Source organism: Equus caballus, chromosome 11 (assembly GCF_041296265.1).
Source record: "Equus caballus isolate H_3958 breed thoroughbred chromosome 11, TB-T2T, whole genome shotgun sequence".
In the NCBI taxonomy this organism is placed as follows: domain Eukaryota; kingdom Metazoa; phylum Chordata; class Mammalia; order Perissodactyla; family Equidae; genus Equus; species Equus caballus.
The window spans coordinates 61451397-61476787 of NC_091694.1; the positions used below are offsets into that span (position 1 = coordinate 61451397).

A 25391-nucleotide genomic window follows, 5' to 3' on the forward strand; every position below is an offset into this window, starting at 1 on the left:
TGTTGGGTTCCTCCACTCCCCCGCAGGTCAAGCACAGGTGGACCGGGAGTGGATGGGGAGCTGGGCCCCATACCTTGCAAAATGAGAACACTAGGAAAATGGGTTGAACCAATCCTGACTCTGTGTCTGGGGTGTCCAAGGAGCACGGGCACAGACGTCTGGCAGGACAATCAGCCAGCCGGGTCCAGAAAAGAAAACAGGGGCGGGAAAGTGGGGAGCAAGGCAACCCTGTATTAGTTTCGTGTGACTGCCGTAACAAAGTGCCACAAACTGGGGGCCTGAAACAACATAGGTTTATTTTCTCCCAGTTCTGAGGCCGAAAGTCTGAAGTCAAGATGTTGGCAGAGTTGCCTCCTGCTGAGGCTCTGGAGAAAGTGGTTGCCTCTGGCTTCTGTGGCTGCCCCAGGGCTCGGAGCAGGGTTCTAGACGCATCCTCCAATCTCTGCCTCTGTCTTCACATGGCCTTCTCCCTAGGTCTTCTTTCTTCTTCTTTTATAAGGATGCTTGCCATTGGATTCAGGGCGCATCCCAATCTAGGATGATCCATCTCCAGATCCTTAATTAAATCTGCAAAGATCCTTTCTCTAAATAAGGTCACATTCACAGGTTCTAGGTGGACACCTTTCTTTAGAGGGGCCATCATTCAACCACCATGCCTGGTCAGCCTGGACCGTGGTCATGACCAATCCGGGTATGCTGCCTTGTGTCTTCACTTTTTCTTTTTTAAGAAAAATACTCTTTTTTAGCAATGTACCTAGGAGACACGTAGTGTTGGGGTTACATGCTTGGTCTCTGCTACTGACCAATGGTGTGTCTTTTGGCAGATTACCTGATTGTTCTGTGTCTCAGTTTGCTCATTTGCAAAATGGAGCTATCTACGGTCCTTACCCTGGATCCGAGCTGTTGGGAGCTATGAGAGGCGACACTCAGCCTGGGTCGGGGAGGGTGTGGTGGACGACACCTTTTATTAGTACCTCAATCTGCAAAATGGTTTTAAAATCTAACTGGTATTTCCTGCCTGAGGCTGAATTTCTCTTTGGTCAGCTTGCCTCATCTGGTGCACTTTGAGGTCTCCAACTGCTGGCGGTTATTGCCCGTAATGCTGCTGTGAACACCAGAGACATGGCCTTATCCTTGGCCCATCCAAGCACAAAGTTCTGGAAACGGCCCTGCTGGGTTGGAGGGCCTGTGGCTTTGTGACTTTGAGAGCTGTCACTGCTGCGCCCTCCTGGGGCAGGGTTGTTCCTGCCCCTTTCCTTGGCGGGGTTACACCTCCCGAGTCCCACCCGTGTGGCCCATCACCCAGGCCCGCCGTCCTGGCCGAGGAGGGTGGTGCCTGCCCTTCAGCGGCTTCCCCGTGTTTCTCTCATCCTGGAGCCGGACGGGGAGCCTCTCTTCGCGTTAGACACCTTGCTGTGGCTCTTGTGCAGAGGCCACTCCCCTGAGCCTCCTTCCCCCGGGGCGTCTCGGGAGGCGGCGGGTTGCCCCTGCCGCACGCAGGGCCCTTTCTCATGCTAGTGGGTCTTCATGGCGAAGCCCATGTTCCGGGAGCAGTGGCCTCATTTCCAGCCTCCAGAACCGAGGCTCAGAGAGGCCGCCGGACCGCCTGTCCCCTCCTGGAGCCCGCAGTCTGTGCCGGGGCCCGGGGCTCCCCAGCCCCCGCTTCCCTGAGAGCTCCTGCCGCCGGAGGGGGCGCTGGGTTCATGCCCTGGCCCCAGGCCGTGTCCCTCTGGAGGCGGCCAGCACACCCATGAGCGTGGTGCCCGGGCTGAGGCCGCGGGGCGGAAGCCCGCGTGTCCTGCCCCCTCGGCTCCTGGCGGCTCTCAGTGTTTTAGGGGCCTCAGCACAGTGCAGCCCTGGCGGTGGATTCAGCAGCCTGCGGGGTCACCGGGTGCCTTTATTTCTCAGGAAGTGGCGTGACGTTTTGCCGAGACTTGGCGCCCAAAAATAATAATGAAATGACTGTTTACGCGGTGTCCTCTGGTGCCAGGCGCTGTGCTGAGCGCTTTCCCGAACATTATCCCATTTAATTCTCGAGACGTCCTGGCCTGGCAAGGAGCAGGGCTTCCGAGGTGAGGCACAGAGCGGGGCAGGGGGCCAAGCCGCATTTGAACTCAGACTGAGAAGCCCCACGAATGGGGAATTTCTCCCCAAAGGCACGAAGTTCTGTAAGTGTACCAAGGCCTTGCCAGGTTCTCCCTGGAGGGAGGTGGCGGCCCCCTGGGCCGAGGGTCTGGGAGATGCAGTGTTGGGCACGAGCCAGGTTGGCCTGGAGTTAAGGGGGCCGCCCCCTGCCTCTCATATGTGGCTCGAGGTGAGCAGCCTCACCTCTCTGAGCCTCACTTCCCTACTCTGAGAAATGGGGCTAAGTCTCCCCTGTTTAAGCTGTGACTGTGTGTGCCCGGAGTTAGAACTACTTCAGGATTCCAGGTGACGGAGGGTTCTCAGAGTCCTGTCCATTTTACAGGTGGAGAGACTGAGGCCCCAAGAGGGGAAGGGGCTGGCGGAGCTGACACCCACACTGAAGGATCTGCGGCCCTTCATACTGTGACCTTGGCCACAGAACATGGGGCTGGTCCGTTCTTCCTCATTCTTACCCCCTCAAGACGAGGATGGAAAGACAGATCATTGTTTGTGCACCTACTGTGTGCTGGGAGGCTCATGCAGGGGAAAGATTTAGGCCAAGGCCCTGCTAAAGCTCTCGGGGTGGGGACCATGCCCGCTTTTTCCATTTCTTAGGTAGCGGTGGGGCTTGAGTTTCTCCCCCGGCCCCAAGTCCTGGGAGCTCCCACCCCGCTCATGGCTGAGTTCTGCACTTCTGTGGATGTGGGGGGTGGGCATGTTGGGGTGTCCGTGAGCCTGTCCGTGAATGTTGTCTGATGCCCCAGGATGTGATGGTGGCAGCTTTGTAGAGACAACAGAGCTGTCAATCACTTATTCGTTCATTCACTTATCCACTTAACTTTGGACCAAAGTTAAATGAATTCACGTGGCCTGAGTAGAAGTCTCTGCGGGGCGCAGGGGTGCTGGGGGTGGCGGAGCAGAGAAGGTAGCCCAGGGGAGGGGGTTCTGACTCCTGACCCCACGGGAGGCTGCTGTGGCACCACTGCCTCCCAGATGAATGTCCAGCCAGCTGGGACCTAAGGGAGCCCTTCAGAGCTGTCCCTGTGGCCCTGGGCAGGCATCAAGGCAGAGAGGTCCCCTGCTGGCCTGCCTCTTGAGCCCACCCTGGCCCTCCTGGACATGCGAGGAGCGAGACTCAAAGGACATGACCCCCTGAGTCCAGTTGCAGCCCTCTGCCTCTCAGGGTGGCTGAGTGGCCTCATGGACCCCTGTCACTCTAGGCCCCGCTTCCAAGCTTGGGAGGCTGGTTCCAGACCCACCTCTTCCCGCTCTGTTCCAGGACCTGCCCCCTTCGTCCTGGGGCCCTGCTCTCCCCTCCAAGGTCCTGACAGTGAGAAAAGCAAAAAAGAGAATTTTCATTCGCTTCCACCACAGCTACCCACCCCACAGCACCTGTACGCCTTACCATGCCTTCCACCCTCCTATGGATGGATTGTTATCTCCCTTGTCCGCTGGGCCTCCTCCCTCTCGCCTACCCAAAGCCATCACTGTGGCAAGCCTCCCTATTTCTGCTAGACAGTTCTCTATGCCTTGCACCTGTTTCTTCTGAAGGTGATCCCTGAGGGCCCACCATGGGCTGGCACTTTCTCCGAGCACCAGGATATTCTAGGGGTCAAAACAAAGGCCTGCCAGCACCCACTTATAATAAAAATTCTCAGTAAAGTAGGAATAGAGGGAAATGTTCTCAACTTGAGAAAGATATCTACAAAAATCCTAGACCTGACATCGTACTTAGTGGTGAGAGCCTCTGCTTTCCCCCAAATCAGTAACTAGGCAAGGATGTCTCCTTGCACCACTCCTTTTCAACATCATACTGGAAGTCCTAGCTAATGCAATAAGGCAAGAAAAGGAAATAAAAGGTGTACAGATTGGAAAGGAAGACGTAAATTGTCTTTGTTTGCAGATGACGTGATTGTCTATGTAGAAAATCTGAAAGAATCAACCAGAAATCTCCTGGAACTAATGAGTTATTATAGCAAGGTTGCAGGACATAAGGTTAATGTACAAAAGTCAGTCATTTTTCCATATACCAGCAATGAACAAGTGGAATTTGAAATTAAAAACACAATACCATTTACATTAGCACCTCCAAAAATGAAATACTTAGGTATAAATCCAACAAAGTATATATAAAATCTGTATGAAGAAAACTACAAAACTCTGATGAATGCAATCAAAGAACTAAAGAAATGGAGAGCGACTCCCTGCTTATGGACAGGAAGACTCCATATTATCAAGGTGTCAGTCCTTCCCAACTTAATCGAGAGAGTCAATGCAATCTCAGTTAAAATCCCAGCAAGTTATTTGGTGGGTATTGACAAACTGACTCTGAAGTTTCTATGGAGAGGCAGAAGACCCAGATCAGCCCCCACGGCACTGAAGGAGAAGAACGAAGTCGGAGGGCCAACGCCACCTGACTTCAAGACATACTGTAAAGCTCCAGTAATTGCCACAGCGGGATATTGGGGGAAGAACAGACAAATAGATCGGTGGAATAGAATAGCCCAGAAATAGAGCCACGTAAGTATCGTCAACTGGTCTTTGAGAAAGGAGCAGAGACAGTCTCTTCAACAAATGGTGCTGGCACAACTGGGCATTGATATGTGAAACATGAATCTGGATACAGACTTTACAACTTTCACAAAAATTAACTCAAAATGGATCCCAGACCTAAATGTAAAATGCAGAACTATAAAACTCCTAGAAGATAACGTAGGAGAAAACCTAGATGACCTTGGGTATGGCAGTGACTTTTTAGGTACAACACCAGAGGCACTATCCATGAAAGAAAGAATTGATCAACTAGATTTCATTAAAATTAAAAACTTCTGCCCTGTGAAAGACAATGCTAAGAGAATGAGAAGACAATCCACTGACGGAGAGAAAATATTTGCAAAAGACGTAACTGATAGAGAACTATTATCCAAGATATACAAAGAGTTCTTAAAACTCAACAATAAGAAAATGGACAGCTTGATTAAAAAATGGGCCAAAGACCTGAACAGACACCTCAGCAAAGAAGACATACAGATGGCAAATAAGCCTATGAAAGGATACTCGACATCTTACGTGATTAGGGAATTGAAAATTAGAACAATGACATACTGCTACGCAGCTAACAGAATGGCCAAAATCTAGGACACTGACAACAGCAAATGCCGATGAGGATGTGGAGCGACAGGAACTCTCATTCGTTGCTGCTGGGGATGCAGGATGGTGCAGCCACTTGGGAAGACAGCTTGGCGGTTTCCTACAAAACTAAACATACTCTTACCATACGATCCAGCAATCACACCCTGTGGTATTTACATAAATGATCAAAACATATTCACACAAAACCCTGCACAGAGATGTTTACAGCAGTTTTATTCATGATTGCCAAAACTTGGAAGCAACCGTGATCTTCCTTAGTAGCTCAATGGATAGATAAACTGTGGTGCGTCCTGTCGATGGAATGTTATTCAGCACCAAAAAGAAATGAGCTATCAAGCTATGAGAAGACATGGAGGAATCTTAAATGAACATTACTAAGTGAAAGGAGCCAGTCTGAATAAGGTACAGCACTGTATGATTCCAACCATATGACATTCTGGAAAAGGCAGGGCTGTGGAGACAGTGAAAAGGTCAGGGGTTGCAGGGGTTGGGGTAGGGGGGAAGGGTGAACGGGCAGAGCACAGAGAACTTTTAGGGCAGTGAGACTACTCTGTATGATGCTGCAGTGGTGGACACATGTCATTATATGTTCATCCGAACCCACAGAATGTACAACACCGAGAGTGAGCCCTAATGTCAACTGTGGACTTTGGGTGGTCGTGACGTGTCGATGTAGGCTCGTTGATTGTAACAAGCGTCCCAGCCTGGTGGGGGATGTTGACGGTGGAGGAGGCTGTGATTGTGGGGTGGGGGGTGTACGGGGAATCTCTGTGCCTTCCTCTCAGTTTTATTGTAAGCCTCAAACCGCTCTAAAAAATAGTCTTGGAAAAAAACAAAAATGAAAAAGGAATTCCTGCCCTCACATGTCAGTGAAGACTGAGGGTGGATTCCTCAGTCTCATGGACAAGTGACCATGGGGTGTGTGAGAGGAAAGGGGGACGTCTGAGCAGAGGCCTGCGTGGCGTCAGGGAGCAGCCAGGAGGCCGTCTGAGGGGAGAGGGCCGAGGAGAGGCCAGAGGTGGACAGTGCTCGCTGGATTCAAGGAACAGCAAGGAGAACAGAACAGCGTGAGCAGGGAGGGGCCGTGTGTAGGGCCCGGGGCCGCGCGGCATCTGGTATTGCTATTTCTTCCTTAGGACAGCGAACACTGCTTCCCCACCCCCTGGTGGGTGCTGTGGTCCTCCGAGTGCTGCGAAGAGCTGGCTGGTCTCTCAGGCTGCACATGGGGTAAGATCTCCTTCTTGTGCCTCCTGGAAATCAGTCGCCGTGAGCCAAGGTGGTTTGTGCAGAGCGCCAGGTGCCCGGCCAGCGCGGGGGCTTCTGGAAGCGGCTCCCCTCTCGTCTCTTCTGAGCCTCAGGGTCCCTGATGTACAATGGGCATAATAAGCTGCCTGTGGGGGTCCCAGTGGAACCGTGCGTCCAGGGTCCCTCAGACCCAGCACATAGCAGGTGCTCAGCATGGGGTCAGTTGGGGTCGTGGACACACATGTATGTGTCCAGCAGCGCCCGGTCCTGTGGGGAGGTGCTCCCCAGAAAAGCGTGGGTCTGCCCGCTGCACTGGGGATGGAAGGGCAGGCAGGGGACAGACACTCCCTCCCAAGAGTGGCCCCCTCCCTCTGTGACCTCCGCCCCGGCTGCAGCTGCTCGAGGCAGGAGGCGCGGGCCCGGCTGATGGCCACCCCTAATCAGCCTGTCAGCGCTGAGGAGCCGGCAGGAGCCCCCCGCCAGGCCTGCTCCTGGCGACTGGATTTGGAGAGGGTCCAAGCCACCTGGCTCCCCAGGCCTGCGGGTGCTGGTGCGGTGGGAGTGTGGGGTTTCATGGACTCCACCCTCCTCTCTATTTGCCTCTCCTCACAACCCGGCATCCTCAGGCAGCAGAGCCCAGGCAAGCGGGTTCAGAGGGTGGGGCCTGAGACCAGCCATGTAGATGGGGCCAGGCTGTCTGAATGGCAGGCGGTGTAGACGGGTGTGGCTCATGGTGATGGGTAAGCTTTGGGGCAGTGTACACTGCTGTGGACTGTGGAGATGAGGTCTGGAGGCGGGTGTGGGCGATTGAGACACAGTCACTGTGGGTCTGTGTGTGCTGTGGCCATGCAGGGGCCCTGACTGTGTGGAGGGTTTGTGTCTGAGTTTGTAAGCAGGTGTGAGGGGCGTGTGTGCTGTGGCCCGTGAAACGACTGTGACCCACAGGTGTTGGTGGGGGAGGGCATTGCGGGGGAGTGAGGATGTGGCTTTGGGTCCCACTCCCCTGCTCTGTGCGCTGAGCCTCAGGCGCTCCGGCCACCTCTCTCCGGGGGCAGCTGAGGCTGCTGCCAGGCAGGGCTGGATTCTACGTCTCTGTGTCTTTTGTTGTCCCTCGTGCCTTCACTGCCGCCGCTCCCTGCATCTCGCTCATCTGTCGCCCCCTGCTTCCCGACTGGAGGGCGACTGCAGGCGCCTGGGTCTCGGGAAGGGGTGTTTCCCGGGAGCCTGTGCCGCTGCAGAGTTGTCTGGGTGTTGACACAGTGCCTTTGCAAGACAGGCCTGGGAGGTGTGGCGCGCTCGTCAGCCGTGTGCGGGTGAGGATGTGAAGCTCAGAGTGGTTTAGGGACTTTCTGAGGCCTCAGCTTCTCCTCTGGGCCCCCGTCTAGGGGTCCGGCTCTGGCGGGAGGGGCAGCCCTCAGAAGCCTGCTGGGGGCCCAGTCAGCGCCACTCGCCAGCTGCTCACCCCGCCCCACGCGGCCCGTGCGGCTCTTGCCTTGGTGCCGGCTCTTGGGTGCCTTTTCTGTCTTGCTCATGGGGCCAACCCTGTCTGCTGACCGGCCCTTTAATGCCTCCTGGGGACCTTGGACCCCTGCCCGCACAGAGTGGAGGCCTGAGCAGAGGGAGGCTGGCGGGCCCTGGGCCGTGAGGGCCCCTCCACCCTTTCCTTCCACAACCGATTGCTGATGCCAGCTCTGCCCTGGGCACCGGGCTTGTCTCACTTAGACCCCAGGACCCATGTTACGGATGAGACCGCAGAGGCCTGGACTGCACAATTCAGTCCGTGAACCTGATGCCAGCTCCCACGCCCCATTCCTCTGCCTTCTGGCCCCACAGTGAGCACTGAGGACCCCTCATGTGGGCCATGGCCAGTAGAACGTGGCTTCTCCAAGCTCAGGGTTAGGGGGCGTCCCTGAGGGTTGAGGGGACCATCCTTACTGCAGGGTGCTACTGGTCACTAGGGCTGGCCTCTCCTGCCACCCCACTGGCTCCAGCAGACAGGGGGGTCAGGGTCCAGGCTGCAGCCCACATGAAGTCTCCAATGTTCAAAGGCCACCTCCCTGTGTCTCAGTTTTCTCCTCTGTAAAATTATAATATCTACCTTGTAGGACTCTTGTGAGGCTTAAGTGAGAACCCAGGCCGAGTAGTGGGTCCCAGCCTGATGTGTGGTGGTTCTGCACACAGACAGGGAGCCGAGCCTATGCCTGGCCCTGTGCTGGGGGATTCCAGAGACGAGTCAGGACTAGCAGCTCAGCACTCGAGGCCAGGACTGGGGGAGCCTAGTGGGGTCCGGGCTGTGACAGAGAGAAACCCAGGGGCCGCAGAGGGTTGGGGCCCTCAAGGACAAGCCAGGGGTCAGCCAGGAGCTGGGTGCCTTGCAGGGGAACATCCTGGGCACAGGTGTGGAGGGGCTGCCGGGGGTCCAGTGTGCCCAGAGGTGAACCCTAAGAAACGTGGGTTCATTTTCCTGGAAAGAGCAACTTTTTCCAGGCCCCGCGGGGGCCGTGGGAAAGGGGCACCTGGCAGTACCTGAGGACCCCTGGGGCTGGCTGGCCTGGACAGAGGGCGCAGACACCCACAGTGGTCGGTGCGGGAGCCCAGCCCTGCGCGGAAGCACCCCTGCTGCTGTGCCTCCCGGGAGCGAGCGTGTCTGCCGGGCGCGGCCCCGAGCTCCACGTGAGCTGGCGAACCCGCACAGGAACCACAGCTTGCTGCCCCATGTCACAGATGGGGAAACTGAGGCCCAGAAGGGTGAAGTGACCTGCCCCAGGTCTCGCCGTGTCTGAACGGGGCGGTGCTCTGGAAGGACCCCATGGACCGACCCGGGAGCAGGGAATGGTGTTTCCGCTTCAGCTGTGCCAGGGTGAGTGGCGGGGCTGCTCTTGGCTGGTGCCTGCCCTCCTGTGTGGCCCAGGCGCCACCAGCCATCTCTGAGCCCCCGTCCGGCAAGCAAGGGGCCTGGGGGTCGCTCAGAGGTGCCGCTGCCCAGGCCTTGGAGTCGGCAGCGGGCGAGAGGCTGGTCGGCTCTCTAGTGCGTGCTGAGGCCGGAGCTCAGTGCTGCCCCTGGGCTCCTTCTGTCCACCACTGCTCTGGGGGAGCCATGACGTCCCCAGCCGACAGGCAGGGACGTCGAGACTCAGAGAGGGGCAACCGGCTGCCTGAGATACACACCAGGGAGTTACAGAGTCGGCACTTGAACTCAGAACTGGCCCCCGGCAGAGCCCTGCAGTTCCATGTTGAGGCAGGTGCGCTGTGTGTGCTGTGCGGACGGCGTGAGGCCACCCCGGTGGCCACGTCTGGGCGCTGAGTCCTCGAATGCTGGTCCCAACCCTGGGAGAGGCTGTCAGCCCCCACCTCACCCATGAGGACACTAAGGCCTAGCGGGCCAGCCTGCCACTCTAGCCAGCTCCATTCCCAGGTCTCAGAAGAAGCCAGCGGTGGGGGGTGCCCAGCGGGTGGGTAGGGTCCCAGAATTCCCCAGTCCAGTGTTGACGTGGCCGGGCCAGGCGCCCCTTCTCTGTGAGGGTGATGACGAGAGGCCAGCACCGCGATCCCAGGGCCCTTCCCACTTGTCACTGTGCTGACAGCTGGGTCTTTGAAGCCCCTAGAGTCAGCCAAGCTGGACCCCCCTCAGTGTCTGGAAGGTGGGACTGGGCGTTGAGGCAGGGCCACCCTGACAGGTGAAGGACCCCATGTGGCTTCGGCTTCAGGGAGCAGTGGGGACTGACTGCATGGAGCCATTTCATCTCCCTGGGGTGCTCCCTGGACACATCGGGGGCTCGCCCAAGGCACGGATTGGAACACATTATCAGTCAAGGTCACCTGTCTGCTTCGATTCCTGGCTGTGTGACCCTGGGCAAGTCACTTTACCTCTCTGAGCCTTAGTTTCCTCATCTGTAAAACAGGGATCATAACAGTGTGCACATCATAGGGCTGCTCTGGGCCTCCACAGGCCAAATGCTGCACAGTGAAGGCACAGCTTCTGGAGCTTCCTGCCCGGGCTTAGTGTCCAGCTTTGCCTCTGATAGGCTGTGTGGCCTTGGGTAAGTCATTTCTTCTCTCTGAGCCTCAGTTTCCTGATCTGTCAGGTGGGGATATTAGTAGACTCTGTCCTGTGGGCTTTCTCAGGACACAGTGAGGCGGTCACGGTGAAGCCCCTGTAAGTGTGAGTGGTGGTCCTGCCACAGGCTCTCAAGTGAGGGCCACCCTGGAAGAGGGCGAGAGACCTCAGACTCCTTTTGCCTGAGAGCAGAGCCCACTTCCCAGATGCTGCCTGGGCGGTGTCAGCTCCCTGTCGCCTTCGGAGAGCGAGTCACCGGCGGTTTGAGCCCTGTGCACTCTGATGAAATATAAACAGCACGCAGTCTTCTCCAGGAAAGACAAGGAAGCGTCTGAGCTGGCCCGCCCCCCCCCCCCCCCAGCACAGGCAGCAGGCTGACGCGCGTGGGGAGGGGAGGGAGCTCATGAATAAATCATCGAACGGTCGGGGCTAATGCACTGGCCACGGGGCAGCGAGTGCAATTAGCGCGCTAATTGTCCAGCGAGGGCCACTTCTGCACAGGCACAGCCCAGCGTCCCTGGTTTGCAAAGTGCCTGGTGTCTGGGGCGCCCCCTGCTGGGGCGCAGTGAGTCTGGAAGTGAGCTCTCCTCTGTCCTGTGGAGTCGGTGGGACTGGGTGGGGCCACCTCATCCCTGCTTGCTGCCCCCTGGGTGGGCCCCCCAGCACTTCAAAGGGGTCCCACACGGGACTGCCACCTGGCTGGGCCTTATCCTGGCCTCAGACCTGTCCCTGGCCCCTGGGGAGCTGTGCGCAGAGCCTGGGATGAGCCCGCCCCTCCCCGCCGCCCGGCTCAGTTGCTTTTCCCAGCCTCTTTGTGTTCAGTGGTTTGGGGTTTTTGTTTTTTTTGCCTTTGAACCAAGGCTGTCCCAGCTTAGCCAGCTCCTGCCCCGTTGCCAAGGTGACCAGACCATCTCCGCCACCCCATGGCCACTGCCAGGCTTGAGCAAGGGACCACGGTGCCTGCACACGCACATAGCCTGGACACATGTGAATGTGTGTGCTGTGCCTTGTACACACGTGTGTATACACAAAGTTTGAACATACGCATACACGTGTGCGAGAGCAGATATGCAGAGACCACCCCAGAGTGTCCGGCCCTGGCACAAATCTAGGCACAGATCTATCATTGTGAGGACACAGGCCCATGTCTGTGTGCACACCACACATGCAGTAGACTGCACATGTGCCAGTCTGCTCCTGCCAAGGCCCGGGGGCGTGCACAGGCAGTGCACACGAAGACAAGCACTGCTGTGTGTGAGGCGTGAGTTGTGGGGGCTCCCAGCTTCATCCTTGCCCCCTGGCCTCTGCAAGAGCGCCTCCTCTGGCTGCCGGAGCATCTGAGTGGGCAGCTGTGGGGATTAACCCGTCTCGCCTCTGCCTTGCTGTCCTCAGTGGATGACAGCGTCTGGACACCAGGCTCCTACAGCCCCTGCCTCCCACAGCACCAGGGGCAACTCCAGGGGCTTCCTTGCCCCTCCGGAGGATAATTGAGGTGAGCATTCTAGGCAGCAGTGGGCTGGAGCCCACGTGCCCATGGTGGTGACACATTGCTGGCTGCCATCCTTCCCTGGTCCCCAGAGTCACCTCCCAAATAAATGACCTGCTCCGAAATCCTTGACTGTTTCCGGGGAAACAGAAATTGGGTCTGGTGCATACACACCTTGATGTTCCTAGAATAAAATGCACCCGTGCCCCAGGCCGTGTATCTGTGTAAGGCTGTGTGCACACACGAGCCCCTGTTGTCTGCTGGACCCTGACCTGGGCCCTTTGCATGATCCCACCAGGTGTAGCAGAGTCAGGTCCCTTCTACGGATCTGGAAACAGGCCTGCCTTAGAGGTAGAGGCAGGGCCGGGACCAGGCCAGGGGGATCCACAGGCCCACCCCAACACCTCCCCTGCTGGCTTTGTTCTCCCAGCTTCTGGCCGCGTGCCCCAGCCACCAGGTGCACACAACCTCTCCAGGATGCAGAGCCGAGGAGGGGCAGCCCCGGGCACTGGCCGGGTGCTCTGGGTGCTGGATTCTCTCTCTGACCCTGTTTTTTTCTCTTGGGGCAGGGAGAGACCCATGCATTGTCTCATAGGGTTGTTGAAGATGCACACTGCAGGTGCTAAATAAAAGCTCCAGGCATGAGAAAGCTAGCCCTGGGGCTCTCAGTGGCCACCCCACTTGCTCTTGAGGCAGGGACCTGCTAGTCACATCCCCTGCTCCAGAACAAATGCCTCCAAATCTACCTCATTCTCCTGCGCACAGGCTCAGAGGGGGCCAGTGGCTCAAGGTCACACAGCACAGCAGGGGCCGAACAGAGTCTAGACACCAGGCCGCTGCCCCACCAGCCCTGGGTTCTTGGCAGCTGCTGCCTCCCACAGCGCCAGTGAGCCGTGAGGGGAGGCAGATGGGAGCCACCAGCCAGGGAGGCTTCCAGTAGGAGGTGGTCCTGAGCCACCTGGAGAGACCATGGCCACAGTGCATGGTCGAGTTCTGAGTCTTCGTTCCACAGTTCTGGGAGCCTTGGATTCCCACCCAGCTCTGCTGTGGACCTGCTGTGTGGCCCTGGGCAAGGTGCTCACCCTCTCTGAGCCTCAGTCTCTTGCCTCCATCAAAAGGAACGATAGCATGAGCTGAAGTAGCACGTGTCACGGTGTGCACCCTGCTGTGTGTGAGGCATGAGCTGTGGCATTGCCAACTTCATGCCTCGTACACTTGTCTTTGTGTGAGCGCCTCCTCTGGCCCCTGGCGCTGTCTGGTCCCTACCTGGCTGACTGGGGACGCCTTTGATGTCCACTTGGTCAGGATAACGTTTCTGAATGCATGAGAGAACCCAGGTACAAAGGAAACCTGGAAAGTGCAATGCTTACGGAAGGCTCATTTCACAGTGTGATGCCATAATTAGCGTGTGGTTGCTTAATCGCACCTTCGCTGTCCGGCCTCACCCAGGCGCCAGTGCCGGGTGTACTGAGCACCCAGCTGGAGGCTTTGCTGCCTCCCTTCAGCGCAGAGGGAACCGTGCATTTTGCAGAGAGAAAAGAGGGTACGTTCAGGTGTTAACCCCGCCAAGTTCACAGAGCCCTGGATTCCATCCCTGGGCCCCACACAGGACCTCCTGGGACACGCTGCATCGCGGCAGGGACCACACAGCCTGCCAGGCCCCTCTGTGTGCCCCCAGGTTCCCTGGTTCTGCTCCCAGTCTCCTTGGGCAGCCCCATGGGGGTCTGGGGACCAATACAGTCCTCCCCACTGTGGCCTGTGCTTCGGTTTCCCAGCCCTGGTGGAGTGAAGGGTCATTCACACCCCCAGGCCCATCCTCCTGGCTGTTCTGGGTGAGACACCCATGGCAGGCATTGTACTGTCTCCTAGCAGGATGTTAAGGGTGGGAGGAGGCCCCTCCCCCCCCCCCCCCCCCCCCCCCCCGACCACCAGCTGATACCCTGAGGGTTGGCCTGGAGCCCCACTGCTGGCCTGGCAAAAAGCTGACATTCCGTGCCCTGTGGGCTGGTCCAGAGCTCGGAGGAGACTGTTAGGACAGCTGCGCCCCCTCCCTGCAGGGCTGCACTGGTGTGAGCAGTTAATAGGGGAAGCCCAGTCCCCCACGCCACAGCCTCCGGAACCTGGCCCTCTGCTCCGGGCAGACCAGGCCCTGGCCTCAGGGCCCCTGGCCCAACGGGAGGGTCTGGGAGGGATGGGCAGTTGCCACCCGGCATGGTATGGCCCAGGACTGGGAAGCACAGGCGGGGTCCTGGAGTGGAGTGGAGGGGAGAGGGCCTGGCAGGCAGCGGGTGAGGAGGCGGAAGCGTTTCCTGTGAGCGCCATTTCTGGGATGCGGATTATTATTGCCAATGGTAGATGAGGAAGGGGGGGCAGGTGCTCCCATCTGCCCACCTGACTGTGTGTCCTTAGCCAACTCTTTCTGAGCTGTCCATGTCCCCTCTCCTCTCCTCTCCTCTCCCCTCTACCTGGCACGCTCATCTCCAGCCCCGCTGCGCTCCCTCCAGTTTCTTGAACACGTGGATTAGCATTCCAGCCTCAGGGCCTTTCTCCTTGCTGTTTCCACTTCCAGGAACACTGTTCCCACATTCTCTCCTTATGCAGATCTCAGGTCAGATGTCACCTCCTGAGAGAGGTCTTCTCTGACCTCCAGGAGAGTGCCGGCCCTGCCTCCAGAACTGCCCGGGTTTTCTCCTCCCCGGTGTGCTTTTGTGTGTCTTGCTGCACTGGACTGTGGCCCCGAGCCCTGTGTCTGCACACAGTAGAGGCTGGGAGACGCTGCTGAGTGAGCGAGCAGTACAGTGCTGACTCCGGGAGCAAGCGAGGGCCTGTGGCCTCGGGGCTCCCAGACCTGGGCTATAAGGGGTCCGCGGCTGGAGCAGTGGGCCCTCTGTAAAGCCCACCCAGCTTCCTGGACTCCTGAGCTCAGAGCTCAGCCTGCGCCATGCCAGGTGGACCCCGTGGCCCTCAGAACCTGTCGGGCCCTCCCACTGAATTTTCTATTCCCAAAATAAAGACAAATTTATAAAACAAGAAGGAAAAGAAAAAGGGAAGCTGAAGAAACAACTATCCCTGGGCCTCCCCGGAGTGTCCGGGCATGGGGACTGCAGCCGGGGCTGGCCCAGCCCTGACAGCAATGCAGCCCAGGGTAGGGCCTTTCCCCTGATGGGGGCAAAGTGGGCCTGGGAGGCTCCTCGGAGCAGGGGGCTGGAGCACAGAGGGACAAGAGGCAGGACACCTGGGTGCTAGGCTGAGCTCTGTGGCTCATACACTGGTGGCCTCGGACACGGCTGTGCTCCTCTCTGTGCCTTATTTCCTCCTCTGTCAAAGATGCTTGGGCCATCCCACCCAGAACATTCTCTGATGCAATGCCAGGCACCCAGCAGAAGCTGGGCGCTTGGTTCCAGGGGTCCAAGGAACAGGTACCGGGGACTTGGCAAGGAGCAGGAGGGGACCCAGGGAAGTCTTGGAAGGCTTCATGGAGGAGGCATCCTTTGTTGAAGGACGCCTCGAGTTCTGGAAGGCAGAGGCAGCCCACACTGAGGCTCTGCAGTCTGGACCTTCCTGAGCTGTGCTTGCTGAGGATCACGCGGCCCTCAGGGGGAGCCCAGCCCTGGCCCTCCGCGCGCTCCTACTGTGTCCTTTTCTCTTGTTGATTTGTAAGAACTCATTACAAGTGAAGTACATTAATCCCTTTCATGACGAACATTTGTCGTTTACCTGTTGTTTTGCTCACGACGGGTTTTGATAAACAGCATCATAAATATTTTTATGTTGGCAAACTTTCCAGCCCTTTCTCTCCTGGTCCTCCTTGTCCAGCCGTTTCCTGTCACTCTCTCGCAGGCCCTTGCCCTCCTGTGCGCATGCTGGGGCTTTGGAACTGTCTGAGCCTGGAAGTAAGTTGAAGCTTGTAGTAGAAGTGGGCAGCCCTGTCCCGGGCCGGCCCGGCGGCTCCTCCCCATCCTGGCCATCTGCTCATTCCTTCCTCCATGGAGGGCCGCCGGCTGAGGCCCGCCTTGGCCTTTGACCCTCTGCGGAGTGAGTCAGGGGCTCAGAGCTGTGGTGACGGGACATGTCCAGCTGGGTCACCTCTATAGATTAACTTGCTGAAACCCAGTCATGACCCCAAGAGATAGATGCCATTATTAATCTCATCTTATAGGTGAGAAAACCGGCTCAGAGAGATTACATGACTTGCCCAGGGTCACACAGGAAGGAACAGAAGCAAGATTTGAACCTGAGCCGTTTTGTTCTGGAACTCATGCTTTCAGAGCTTCCTCAGCACCCCGTCACCCTTGGGACCAAGTCCAAACTCGTGGCAGTGACATCCAGGGCCTCTCAGAGCCTCGGGTTCTTCACCTGTCGTTGTAATGCCCTGGCCCCGGCACCTGTGTGCAGGCGCTCAGTGCGCCTTGCCCCCTGTCCTGAGGCTGAGGAGCTGTGCCCCCGTCTTTCTACACGCCCTCAGCCCCGAATCCCTCGGATCCTGGACTGTGGGGCCGGCGGGACCAGCCCCCTTGTTTACAGACAGGCACAGGGAGGCTCAGGGGTGGGGAGGGCCGTGCCAAGGCCCCGTGTGTGCAGAGCAGACCCCAATCTGTGGCCTCTCAGTTCCTCTCGCTGTGCTGTGCTGCAGTCAGGCCCAGGCTGCCCTCACTGTGCTCTGCTACTCCCTCTATGCAGGTCCCTGCCCCCGCCAGGGTGAGGCTCTGAGGGCTCTGACCAGGGCTGGATCCAGCCTCTGGTAGTGGCTGGTTTCCTCCTGTCTCCCCTGCCCAGCAGGGCACCCCACATGGGCAGGTGCTTGCTGGTCCCTCTCCAAGTCCCTGGTGCCGAGCTGAGCCCAGCATTGAATAGGCCCTCAGGAAAGGTTGATTCATGAGGGAGGACCAGAGACGGACAGATATGTGTCCCAAGTCATACAGCGAGTTGGAGCAGAGCTGGGAGCCCCAGGAAAACCCCAAGACCCTCCAGGTCCCACGTGTTTCTGGGATGCAACAAAGTGCAGGGATAGGCCTGTGTCTGTGATGGCCACTGTGACCCAGGGCACCCAGGGGCCTCTGTCCTCTGCTGCTCCCGGGGGCCTGGGGCCAAGGACACACTGTCTCCCTCCTGCCCCCGCCCCCTGTAGAAGGATGTTCTCAAGATAAAAATACCCTTGGAAACATTCCCTACGGGCTGGCGTGACCTGTCATCCACCCTGGGGGCCAGAACCTCCTGCCCTGGCTTCACCTCAGGGCTCAGAGGGTAGATGTCCACCCCTCCTTGGGGTCAGTGCACCTAACCCCTGTCTGCAGGTCGAGGAGTGTGAGGGGCCTGAGGGTCGTGGTCACCTGTGGTTGCTGTGGCCAGCACTCACTGACACCGCCTGCCGGCCGGGGCATCCACATGGAGGAGCTGGGCAGCTGGGCCCCTGGGGGCGGAGCCCAGGGTTCCCCTGCCTCGCTGCTTGTTGGGTACATTCGGAAAGCACCACACGGGCCCTGGGGGGGGGCGGGGTCCGGGATGCGCCAGCTTCCCATCCCGTCGGGAATCCCCATTTCTGCTCTCAGCTGCCCTTGCTGGTTGTCCGAGCTGGAAAACCCCTCTGAGGACACTGGGAGTACCTGGCACCTACCGCAGGTCTGCTGTGTGCCAGACACGGGGACAGGGCCTTGGTTTACCCTCTTCACAGCCTCCTAAGGTAGGTGGGGTCCACCCATTTTGCAGATGAGGAGGCCAAGGCCCAGGGAAGTGCCTGCAGTGAGCCAGGGGGTGACCAGCCCTCAAGTGCGGGACTAGGGGCTCGCTGGCCCCTCCAGGGAGGGCTGCAAAGGGACGATGGTCATGACAGCTGCTGCCTCCCGGAGTCCCGCTGAGCCAGGCCTGGCACCCAGGGCTACCTCCCTCACCACATGAATTTCCTGGGGCACATCGGTGGGGAGGCCAGCAGGAGCAGGAAGCAGGGCCTCAGGACGGGAAGTGCTTGCCGTGCCCCCTTCTCCCGCCCCCGGTTGCCCGAGGATCAGGGAGCCTCCTGTTGGCCCAGGCCCTGCCCTTGCTTGCTGGCAGACTGAGGGCCAGGCCAGCCCGTCTGGGCTGGGGCCACCCCTCTGTCATGTGCAAACCCTGCCTGCCCTAACCTGCCCCATCAGGACTGTGCCCGTGAGCCAAGGCAGTGTCTAGTGAACTCAGAGGGCTGAGCTCACCTCGTGGACTGCTGCGGCCACTGCAGGGTGGCAGGGGCGCACCGGGCAGGGCAGCCAGAGTCCTGGGTTTTTGTCTCCCAGCTGCCACTCACCCAGTGGCTTTGTGACCTTGAGCAAGTCACTGCTCTGAGCCTCAGTTTCCCCCTGTGTAGAATGGAGCTAATTTTGCCTTCCTCAGGGGTGAGAACAAATCCGACTGGATCTGTGGGTCTGCAGCAAGCACTTTCCAGGCAACAGGGAGTCAGGAGTGAGGTTGGGAGAGCCGCCGGCAGGCCAAGTGAGCAACAGGAAGTTGAGGGGCAGGCTGTCCATCCCTCTTAGCCTTGCCCCTTCTCCCTAACCTTTTGCTCCCTACTGTCCTGTGACACCGCCTCTGCTCAGAGTTCCAGCTCCAGGTGACCTGGAGCAAGTGGCTTAGCCTCTCTCAGCCTCAATTTCCCCGTCTGTCCACTGGGGAGAAGCATCTCTCCCCGCAGGTGGGGCTGTGAAGGTTGGAACAGCCAACACTGGGAACTGAGCAGGCTGGGCAGGCACAGTGTGGGCCCCCTCGAGGGGGAGGACGGATGATCAGAGATGTCCTGGCCGTGGAGGTTCCCAGCTGGGTGGTGTGGGTCTGTGAGGGAGCCTCCCTGAGCCTCGATTTCCCTGTCAGTTTTGAGAGTGGAAGGGCTGAGAGAGGTGTTGCAGGGTTCGCGGGAGCTGCTCGGGGAGTGAAGAGGGACGAGGAAGCAGGAGATTGAGGACTGGGAGTTGTGGGGTGAGAGCCTGGAGGGTGAAGAGGTACCACCAGGCCATCCCCTGCCAGAGTGAGCAGAGGCCCTGAGGGGGGAAGTGACTCACCCAAGGTCACCCAGCTTGTGAGAAGCAGAGCTGGGACTTGAACCCACATCTTTGTGCCTCTAAACCCACTGCTGTCGCCTACCCCAGGAGGCTCATGATATGGGGGTGACTCACTAACAGTTTCCTTGATCCCAGCCAGAAAAGCCAGTGTGACAGTGGATTACAGCCAGCCTGGGCTGTGAAAGGGTGGGGCTTCATGGCCCCAGTGGCTGGGAGGTAGGGGAAGTGAGAAGAGGATCTCAAGTTGGCTTGCCTCTGGGAATTCACAGAGCCCCTTCCCACCACATTCTCTCCTGGTCCTCATAGCACACTGGAGAGGAAAGCAGGGGGCCCCTTTGACAGATGGGAAAACTGAGGCTTGGAGATTGTAGGGACCACATAGGATGTGTGTGTGCCCAAGGCAAATCTCTGACAAGTTACCAGTGTGCACCCATCCATATAGGCATCCATCCGCCCATCTACTCATCTGTTCACCCAACTACCTCATTCATCTATCCATTCATTCACCTATGCATCCACCCACTCACCCATCCACACACCCAGTTACCCATCCATCCACCCACCCGTCCAGCCAACTATCCATCCATAATCCACCCACCCATTCATCCGTCCATCATTTGTCCATCTATACATCCATCATCAATCCACCCACCCACCCACCCATCCACACACCCACTCATCCATCCATCCATCATTCATCCATCTACTCATCCATCATCCATCCATCCACCCACCCGTCCAGCCAACTATCCATCCATAATCCACCCATCCATCCATCCATCATTTGTCCATCTACACATGCATCATCCATCCACCCACCCACCCACCCATCCATCCACACACCCACCTACTCATCCATAATCCATCCATCCATCCATCCATCCATCCATGCATCTGTTTCTCCAACCACAGCTGGGTCCTGTGGTTGGCATCAGGAAGGCTCTGCAGGTGGTGGCTAGGAGCACAGGCTGGGGGCCCGAGTTCCTCTGTGGTCTTGGGAGAATTATCACATTACCTACCTCTCTGGAATGGGAACAGCAATAGTTCCAACCTTGTGTGGATTACGTGAGTTGTGAGCATTACATGAGTTGACGTCTGTAAAACAGCTACCACAGCGTCTGGCGTGCATAGGCACTTGGTTGTTATCAGCTGTTGTTTTCTCTGGGTACCTGTCCTGTTCTGCCCTTCTCTGATCCCGAATGGTGGTTAAGGACAGGCTCACCTACTGCAAAGGTATAGGGCATCAGAGGTGTGGGCTGGAGATCCCCTCTGCCTCCCATGGGCCCAAGCAGAAATATGAGTTCTTGTGGAAATTTCTGACTTCTGAGCCCCTCCGAAGAGAGGGACACCATCGACAGTAACTTGGCTTTGCTCTGTTAACTTTAGGGGCTTCCAGTGACTGATTCCTCTCTGCCTGGTGCCTGGGAAATGGCAGCCACTGCTAATGCAGCCTTGAAGACAGCCACTTGTCCGCTCAGCTTACTTAGAAGATAGGATTCAAGAGGTAAGATTGAGGTCACTGATGTGCACCTATCCATCTAGTCATCCATTCAACGAAACACTCATCTGTGCACCCACTCACCCACTTGTCTATCTCTTTATCTACCCACTCACCCATCCACCAACCTATTTGACCTCTCATTCATCCATTATCTATCCACTGGTTCCACACATCTCCACATTCATCTGCTATCTATCTATCTACCCACCTACCAACCCATCCAGCCATCTTTCCATCTGTGTATCCACTTATCTCCCAACCATTCACTCACCCCCACCAGCCTTTCATCCACTCACCCAACCACCCATCCATCCTTCCCTCCACCCATTCATCCATCTATGTATTCATCTACCTGCCCACCCATCCATCCGCCTATTCATCCACCCAACCCATCCAATCATCTTCTACCCACCTAACCCATCCATCTCTCTGGTCACCAGCCATCCACCCATCTGCCAGTCCTGTTTATCCATCCTTATGCTTGACCACCCACCTCTGTATATATCTGTTTCCTCTTTCATTGATCCATCCATCTCTTCACCCATCCCTCTATTTGGCTGCTTATTCCTTCATCCTTTTGTCTGGTCAGTGAGCCTATCCCAGATGCCTTCTCTGTGCCAGGCTGCATCAGCCTTTCTTGGCCTCTGAGGAGGGCCAGGTGTGGGGCCTGGGCAAGACCAACTCTCACACAAGGGAGAAAGCGGCTTCTGGTCCTAACAGGAGAAGCCTAGGGCCAGAGACTCCAAAATCCCAAAAGGGCTTCATGGAAATGGTGGCCTTCAGCTGGTCCCTGATGGATGGGAGGATTTTAAATATTCCCTTTAGCTGCCATTTGGCAGTTGGACCACATGGAGTGGTGGGTCGCCACAGCAAAACCTGTCAGGAGCCTGTTGCTGTGTTCAGACAGGCGTGGGCTGGACAGGGGGGTGGCTGTGGGTGAGGGGATGGTACATAGCTTCTCAGGGGCTAAAATACACAGGGCCTGGTGAGGGAGTAGATAAGGGGGCTGAAGGAGAGGAAGGAGACCAGGCTTCTGGCTGGGGCGACTGGGAAAGTGGCCAGGCTTTCAAGGGACCCCCATGAAGACAGGGAGGAGGTACGGAGGGAGAAGGAAGGAGGAGGGGGGGGGAAGAGCATAGTCAGGGAGAGGGGGAGAGGAGGAGGAGGGGAGGGGTGGGAGGGGAGGGGTGGGAGGGGAGGCCCCGCGGTGCTACGGACATCTGGAGGGAGGCTCTGCGTGGGGCCGAGGCCTGTGAGCTGCCAAGACAAGGTCCCCTGCAGGCTGCTTAGTGGGAGGGGATCCAGGAAGTAACTGAGGGGAGTGAGGAAGGAGGGGGTGTGGCCATGCTGTCCACAGGGCTCCTGTTGGGAGTGGCTGGAGCTCCGGGGTCTGAGGAAGCGGGCTGGGCGGCAGCCTGGAGCAGAAGCCTGACAGGGTGGAGCAGGCTGCCCGACTGTCATGTGGAAAATGGGGATAATAGTCATAATGTTGTTGTGGGGATTAAGTGAGTTCATTAGCGCTCTTCGCACAGGCCGGCTGGCAGCAACTGCGCGGTAGTACTGATTCCTATGCTCGTCCGCTGAAGGGGCCCCAGAGCCCCCTCGGGCCTGTGTCTTTGTCCCTCCACTGGTCCTTCTAGTCAGTGCTTTTTTGGCATCTGAGAATGTGAGCCAGGCATCGCCCTGGTCTCCTCCCGGATGTCACTGAAACCTGAGGTGCCCGGAGCTTCAGGGACTGGGCACGGGGTGTCCTGCTCCATCCGGAGGCCCCTCCCAGGGACTGTGGGGCCGCACCCTCGGATCGCATGGTCGCTCCTCTCTAAAAGCCCCCAGCCCAGCTCTGGCTGCCGTGGCTGTGTCTGCAGGCCGTGGCCAGCAGGGCCGTGACAGCTCCGCCGCCTCTCAGGGACCCTGGGTCTGTGCTCTCCACTGCCTGTGCTCTGCCCGCTGGTGTGCTTCGCTCCCGTCTCCGGTGTTGGTGTCGCCCTGTCCAGCCCAGGTAGTGTGCTCTAACGCCTCCCCCCAGCAATGCCTGGGACCCCAATTGGCCAGGCTCGGGTTGGCTGACGATGGTCCTGTGGTCCTCACCCTCTCGTCCCGGCCCATGACTCGCTTTGTGAGCCGGCATGAGTCTCAGCCTCAGCCCTCCGACCTGTAGAATGGGAGCCGGCCTCCTTGCTTGCTAAAGCCTCTTCTAGCAAAACGAATTCTCGGATCCCATTTCTCATCTGATCCCCCCATGTGCACCCACTGAGCACGGGCCACACAGGCCTATACACCGCTGCTGAGGAGGCTGTCCCACATTTCTTAAATCAAGCCCTTAAAGACTGCACAGCTGTGGGGCACTCTCGCCACTCTGGTGTTTCTGTGCACGAGTGTCCCTGGGACATTTGTCAAGTTTGTGGTGCTGGGGTTTCTACTCATGGGTCCTCTTCTGGGTCTTTCTTTGTGATACTGTATTCACCAAGAGCCCGTGAGGGGTTCCCCACGCCCCTAGTGTCACACACACATGCATGCACACACACAGCAGAATGGGGCACGAGAGGCTGAGGGTGGACCGACACCCGGGGTCCAGCTCTATCTCTGTTGCTTACTTTCTCGGTGACTTTGGACAAGTGACTTGGCTCTGAGTTCCAGTTTTCAGCTCTGAGAAACAGGGATTGGGGTGTGAGTGTAACATTGTTGATTTCTCTGTGTGGTTTTAAGAGGAATGTCAACAGAAGAGGGTGTTCCCAGGCTCCTGTGATGTGGTCTGGGTGGGTCTTGGGTGCCCAGCTCAGGCAGAGGCGCCCGGAGTTGCTGCATTACCCCACCTGCCCGGCAGCCTCGCACCAGGCTGGGCTCTCTAGCTTTTTGTTGTTTTTTTGTGAGGAAGATTGACCCTGAGCTGATACACGTGCCAATCCTTCTCTATTTTATGTGGGATGCGGTCTCAGCCTGGCCTGATGAGTGGTGCCGTGTCTGTGCCCGGGATCCCAACCTGTGAACTCTGGGCCGCCAAAGTGGAGCGTATGAACTTAGCCACTATGCCACTGGGCTGGCCCCAAGGGCTCTCTGGCTTTTGATTGTTGCAATTCTGTTCCCTGCAGGCCTCGACCTGCTCGGAGCCCCAGCTGGAGCAGCCAGGACCCTCTGGACATCCCTCAAGGCCTCCAGGCCACACAAACCCGCCCCTTGCCATCTGGCGGCCTCCCGCCGGCATCTGAGTACCCCAGCCCTGGCCACCTCCCCCTGTAGGGTCCAGGAATCTTGGGCTGAACCATCTTCCCAGCACAGTGCCCGGGGTCCCCACCACTGCCGGCTCCCTGCCTCCCGGCCAGGCAGAAGCAGCATCCACCATTACGGCCTTGGGCTTCAGCTCCTCAGGTCCATGGTGAGGTGGTCAGCTGGAGCAGTGGTGGGGGGAGGATGACAGCATGAGGAGAGGTCCCCGCAGAGCCTGGGGTCCCATGGTGGGAGACCTCCCGTTGGACAAAAGTGGTTCGAATCTCAGGTCTCTTGCTTATTGGCTGTGTGGCTTTGGGGAAGTCACTTAACCTCTGTGAACTTCCATTCAGAGAGCAGAAGTGACAATAGCAGCCCCCTCCTCGGGCTGCTGGGAGTGTGACCTCAGAGCATCTGCTGATGTGTCTGGCCCGCTTGCCTCGTGGGCGGTGAGCTGGTTCACTCAGGCGGTGAGAGCCGAAGCAGCGTGTCTGTGCCAGCTCTGGCAGTGCAGCAGCACCCAGCGACTGAGAAGGACCTGGGGGGCGCCGCAGCCTGGCTGGTCATGTAGGCTTCCCCCTCGCCCGTCTCCCAGGTTTGGAGCAGGTGTCAGAGGTCGTGCCCCTCTGAGGCTCCGGCTGCGCCTGATCCCAGAGGCCAGGCTGAAGCGCAGCGCTGCCGCGTCCGGCTGGGCCACCGTGTTTCAAGCCTCCGTAGGCGGCTGCCTGCTTCCTTGCTCCTGCCGGCCTCCCGGGACTTTCCCCTCCGGGCCTCGAGGGCTCCCAGCCTTGTCCAGCTCTGACTTTGTAGTGCCGCCTGATGGGGATTGGGGGTGTGTGGGGTCCCCGTTGGTGGGGAGGAGCATGCCCGTCGCCTCAGTGCCCTGGCCAGGCTGGCTGGCTGGCTGGGGCCTCCCCCTCCTTCCAGCCCAGCCCCGGTGAGACAGGCTGAAGTCCTGAGCACCCGCAGCCCCGATGCTAAGGGCCAGATGGCCTCAGTGCCCACAGGGCCAGGCGGGGCCATGTTCCCTGCCTTCAGATGCCTCAGCCTGGCACTGGCAGGTGGGCTCGGAGCCAGCAGGGCACGAGGGGTGGGGCGGCCGGCAGTCTGTGTGTGCCCATGGCCGCCTGTGGGAGCAGGGCTTTTCTGGCGGCGGGTGTGCTGCTGTGGGTGTGCCCGAGGACTGTTCCGTGTGTGTGAGAGTGTGTGTGGTGGGCCGACGACCGTGACGTGGCTAGAACTGCCCGTTGCTCTCGTTAGGGCTGAGGAAGGCGGGGCTGGGGGAGCCCCTGGGCTGAGGTCAACCGGTCAGTGACTCCCCAGGGCGCCGACTCATGGGCCCCCTCCCAGCTGCTGCTGGACACGGGCAGGCAGAGGTCCTGGCGCATGGGTGCTGACAGAGGGCGCACTGGGGTGGAGGGCCTGCCTGCCGGGGGGCTGTGGGGCCCCACTCGGGGTGTCCGTGAGGGCAGGCCCTGTCCTAGGCCCTGCGGGCGAGTGAAACAGCAGTGAACAAAGCCGCACACTCCCTGGCCCAGGGAGCCAGTGGTCTCGTGGGGGGTGGAGGGGGGAGTGCAGCATTATTGCTGTTATTAT

At 58.4% G+C, this 25391-nt stretch overlaps 1 protein-coding gene across 6 annotated transcripts in view; it reads left to right on the forward strand.

The window, feature by feature from the left end:
* KCNJ12 (potassium inwardly rectifying channel subfamily J member 12) overlaps positions 1-25391 on the forward strand; it is a 56575-nt gene that overhangs the window by 25451 nt on the left and 5733 nt on the right. For 3 of the 6 annotated variants that reach the window (XM_070226665.1, XM_023653698.2, XM_070226664.1), the window contains exon 2: positions 20477-20594. The exons of 1 other annotated variant lie outside the window; for it this stretch is intronic. The gene's annotated coding sequence lies outside the window, so the exon portion shown is untranslated. Of the gene's footprint in view, positions 1-17540; positions 17746-20476; positions 20595-21988; positions 22591-25391 lie in introns of those variants that run through there. 2 more of the 6 variants (XM_023653700.2, XM_005597857.3) reach the window with 2 other exon arrangements.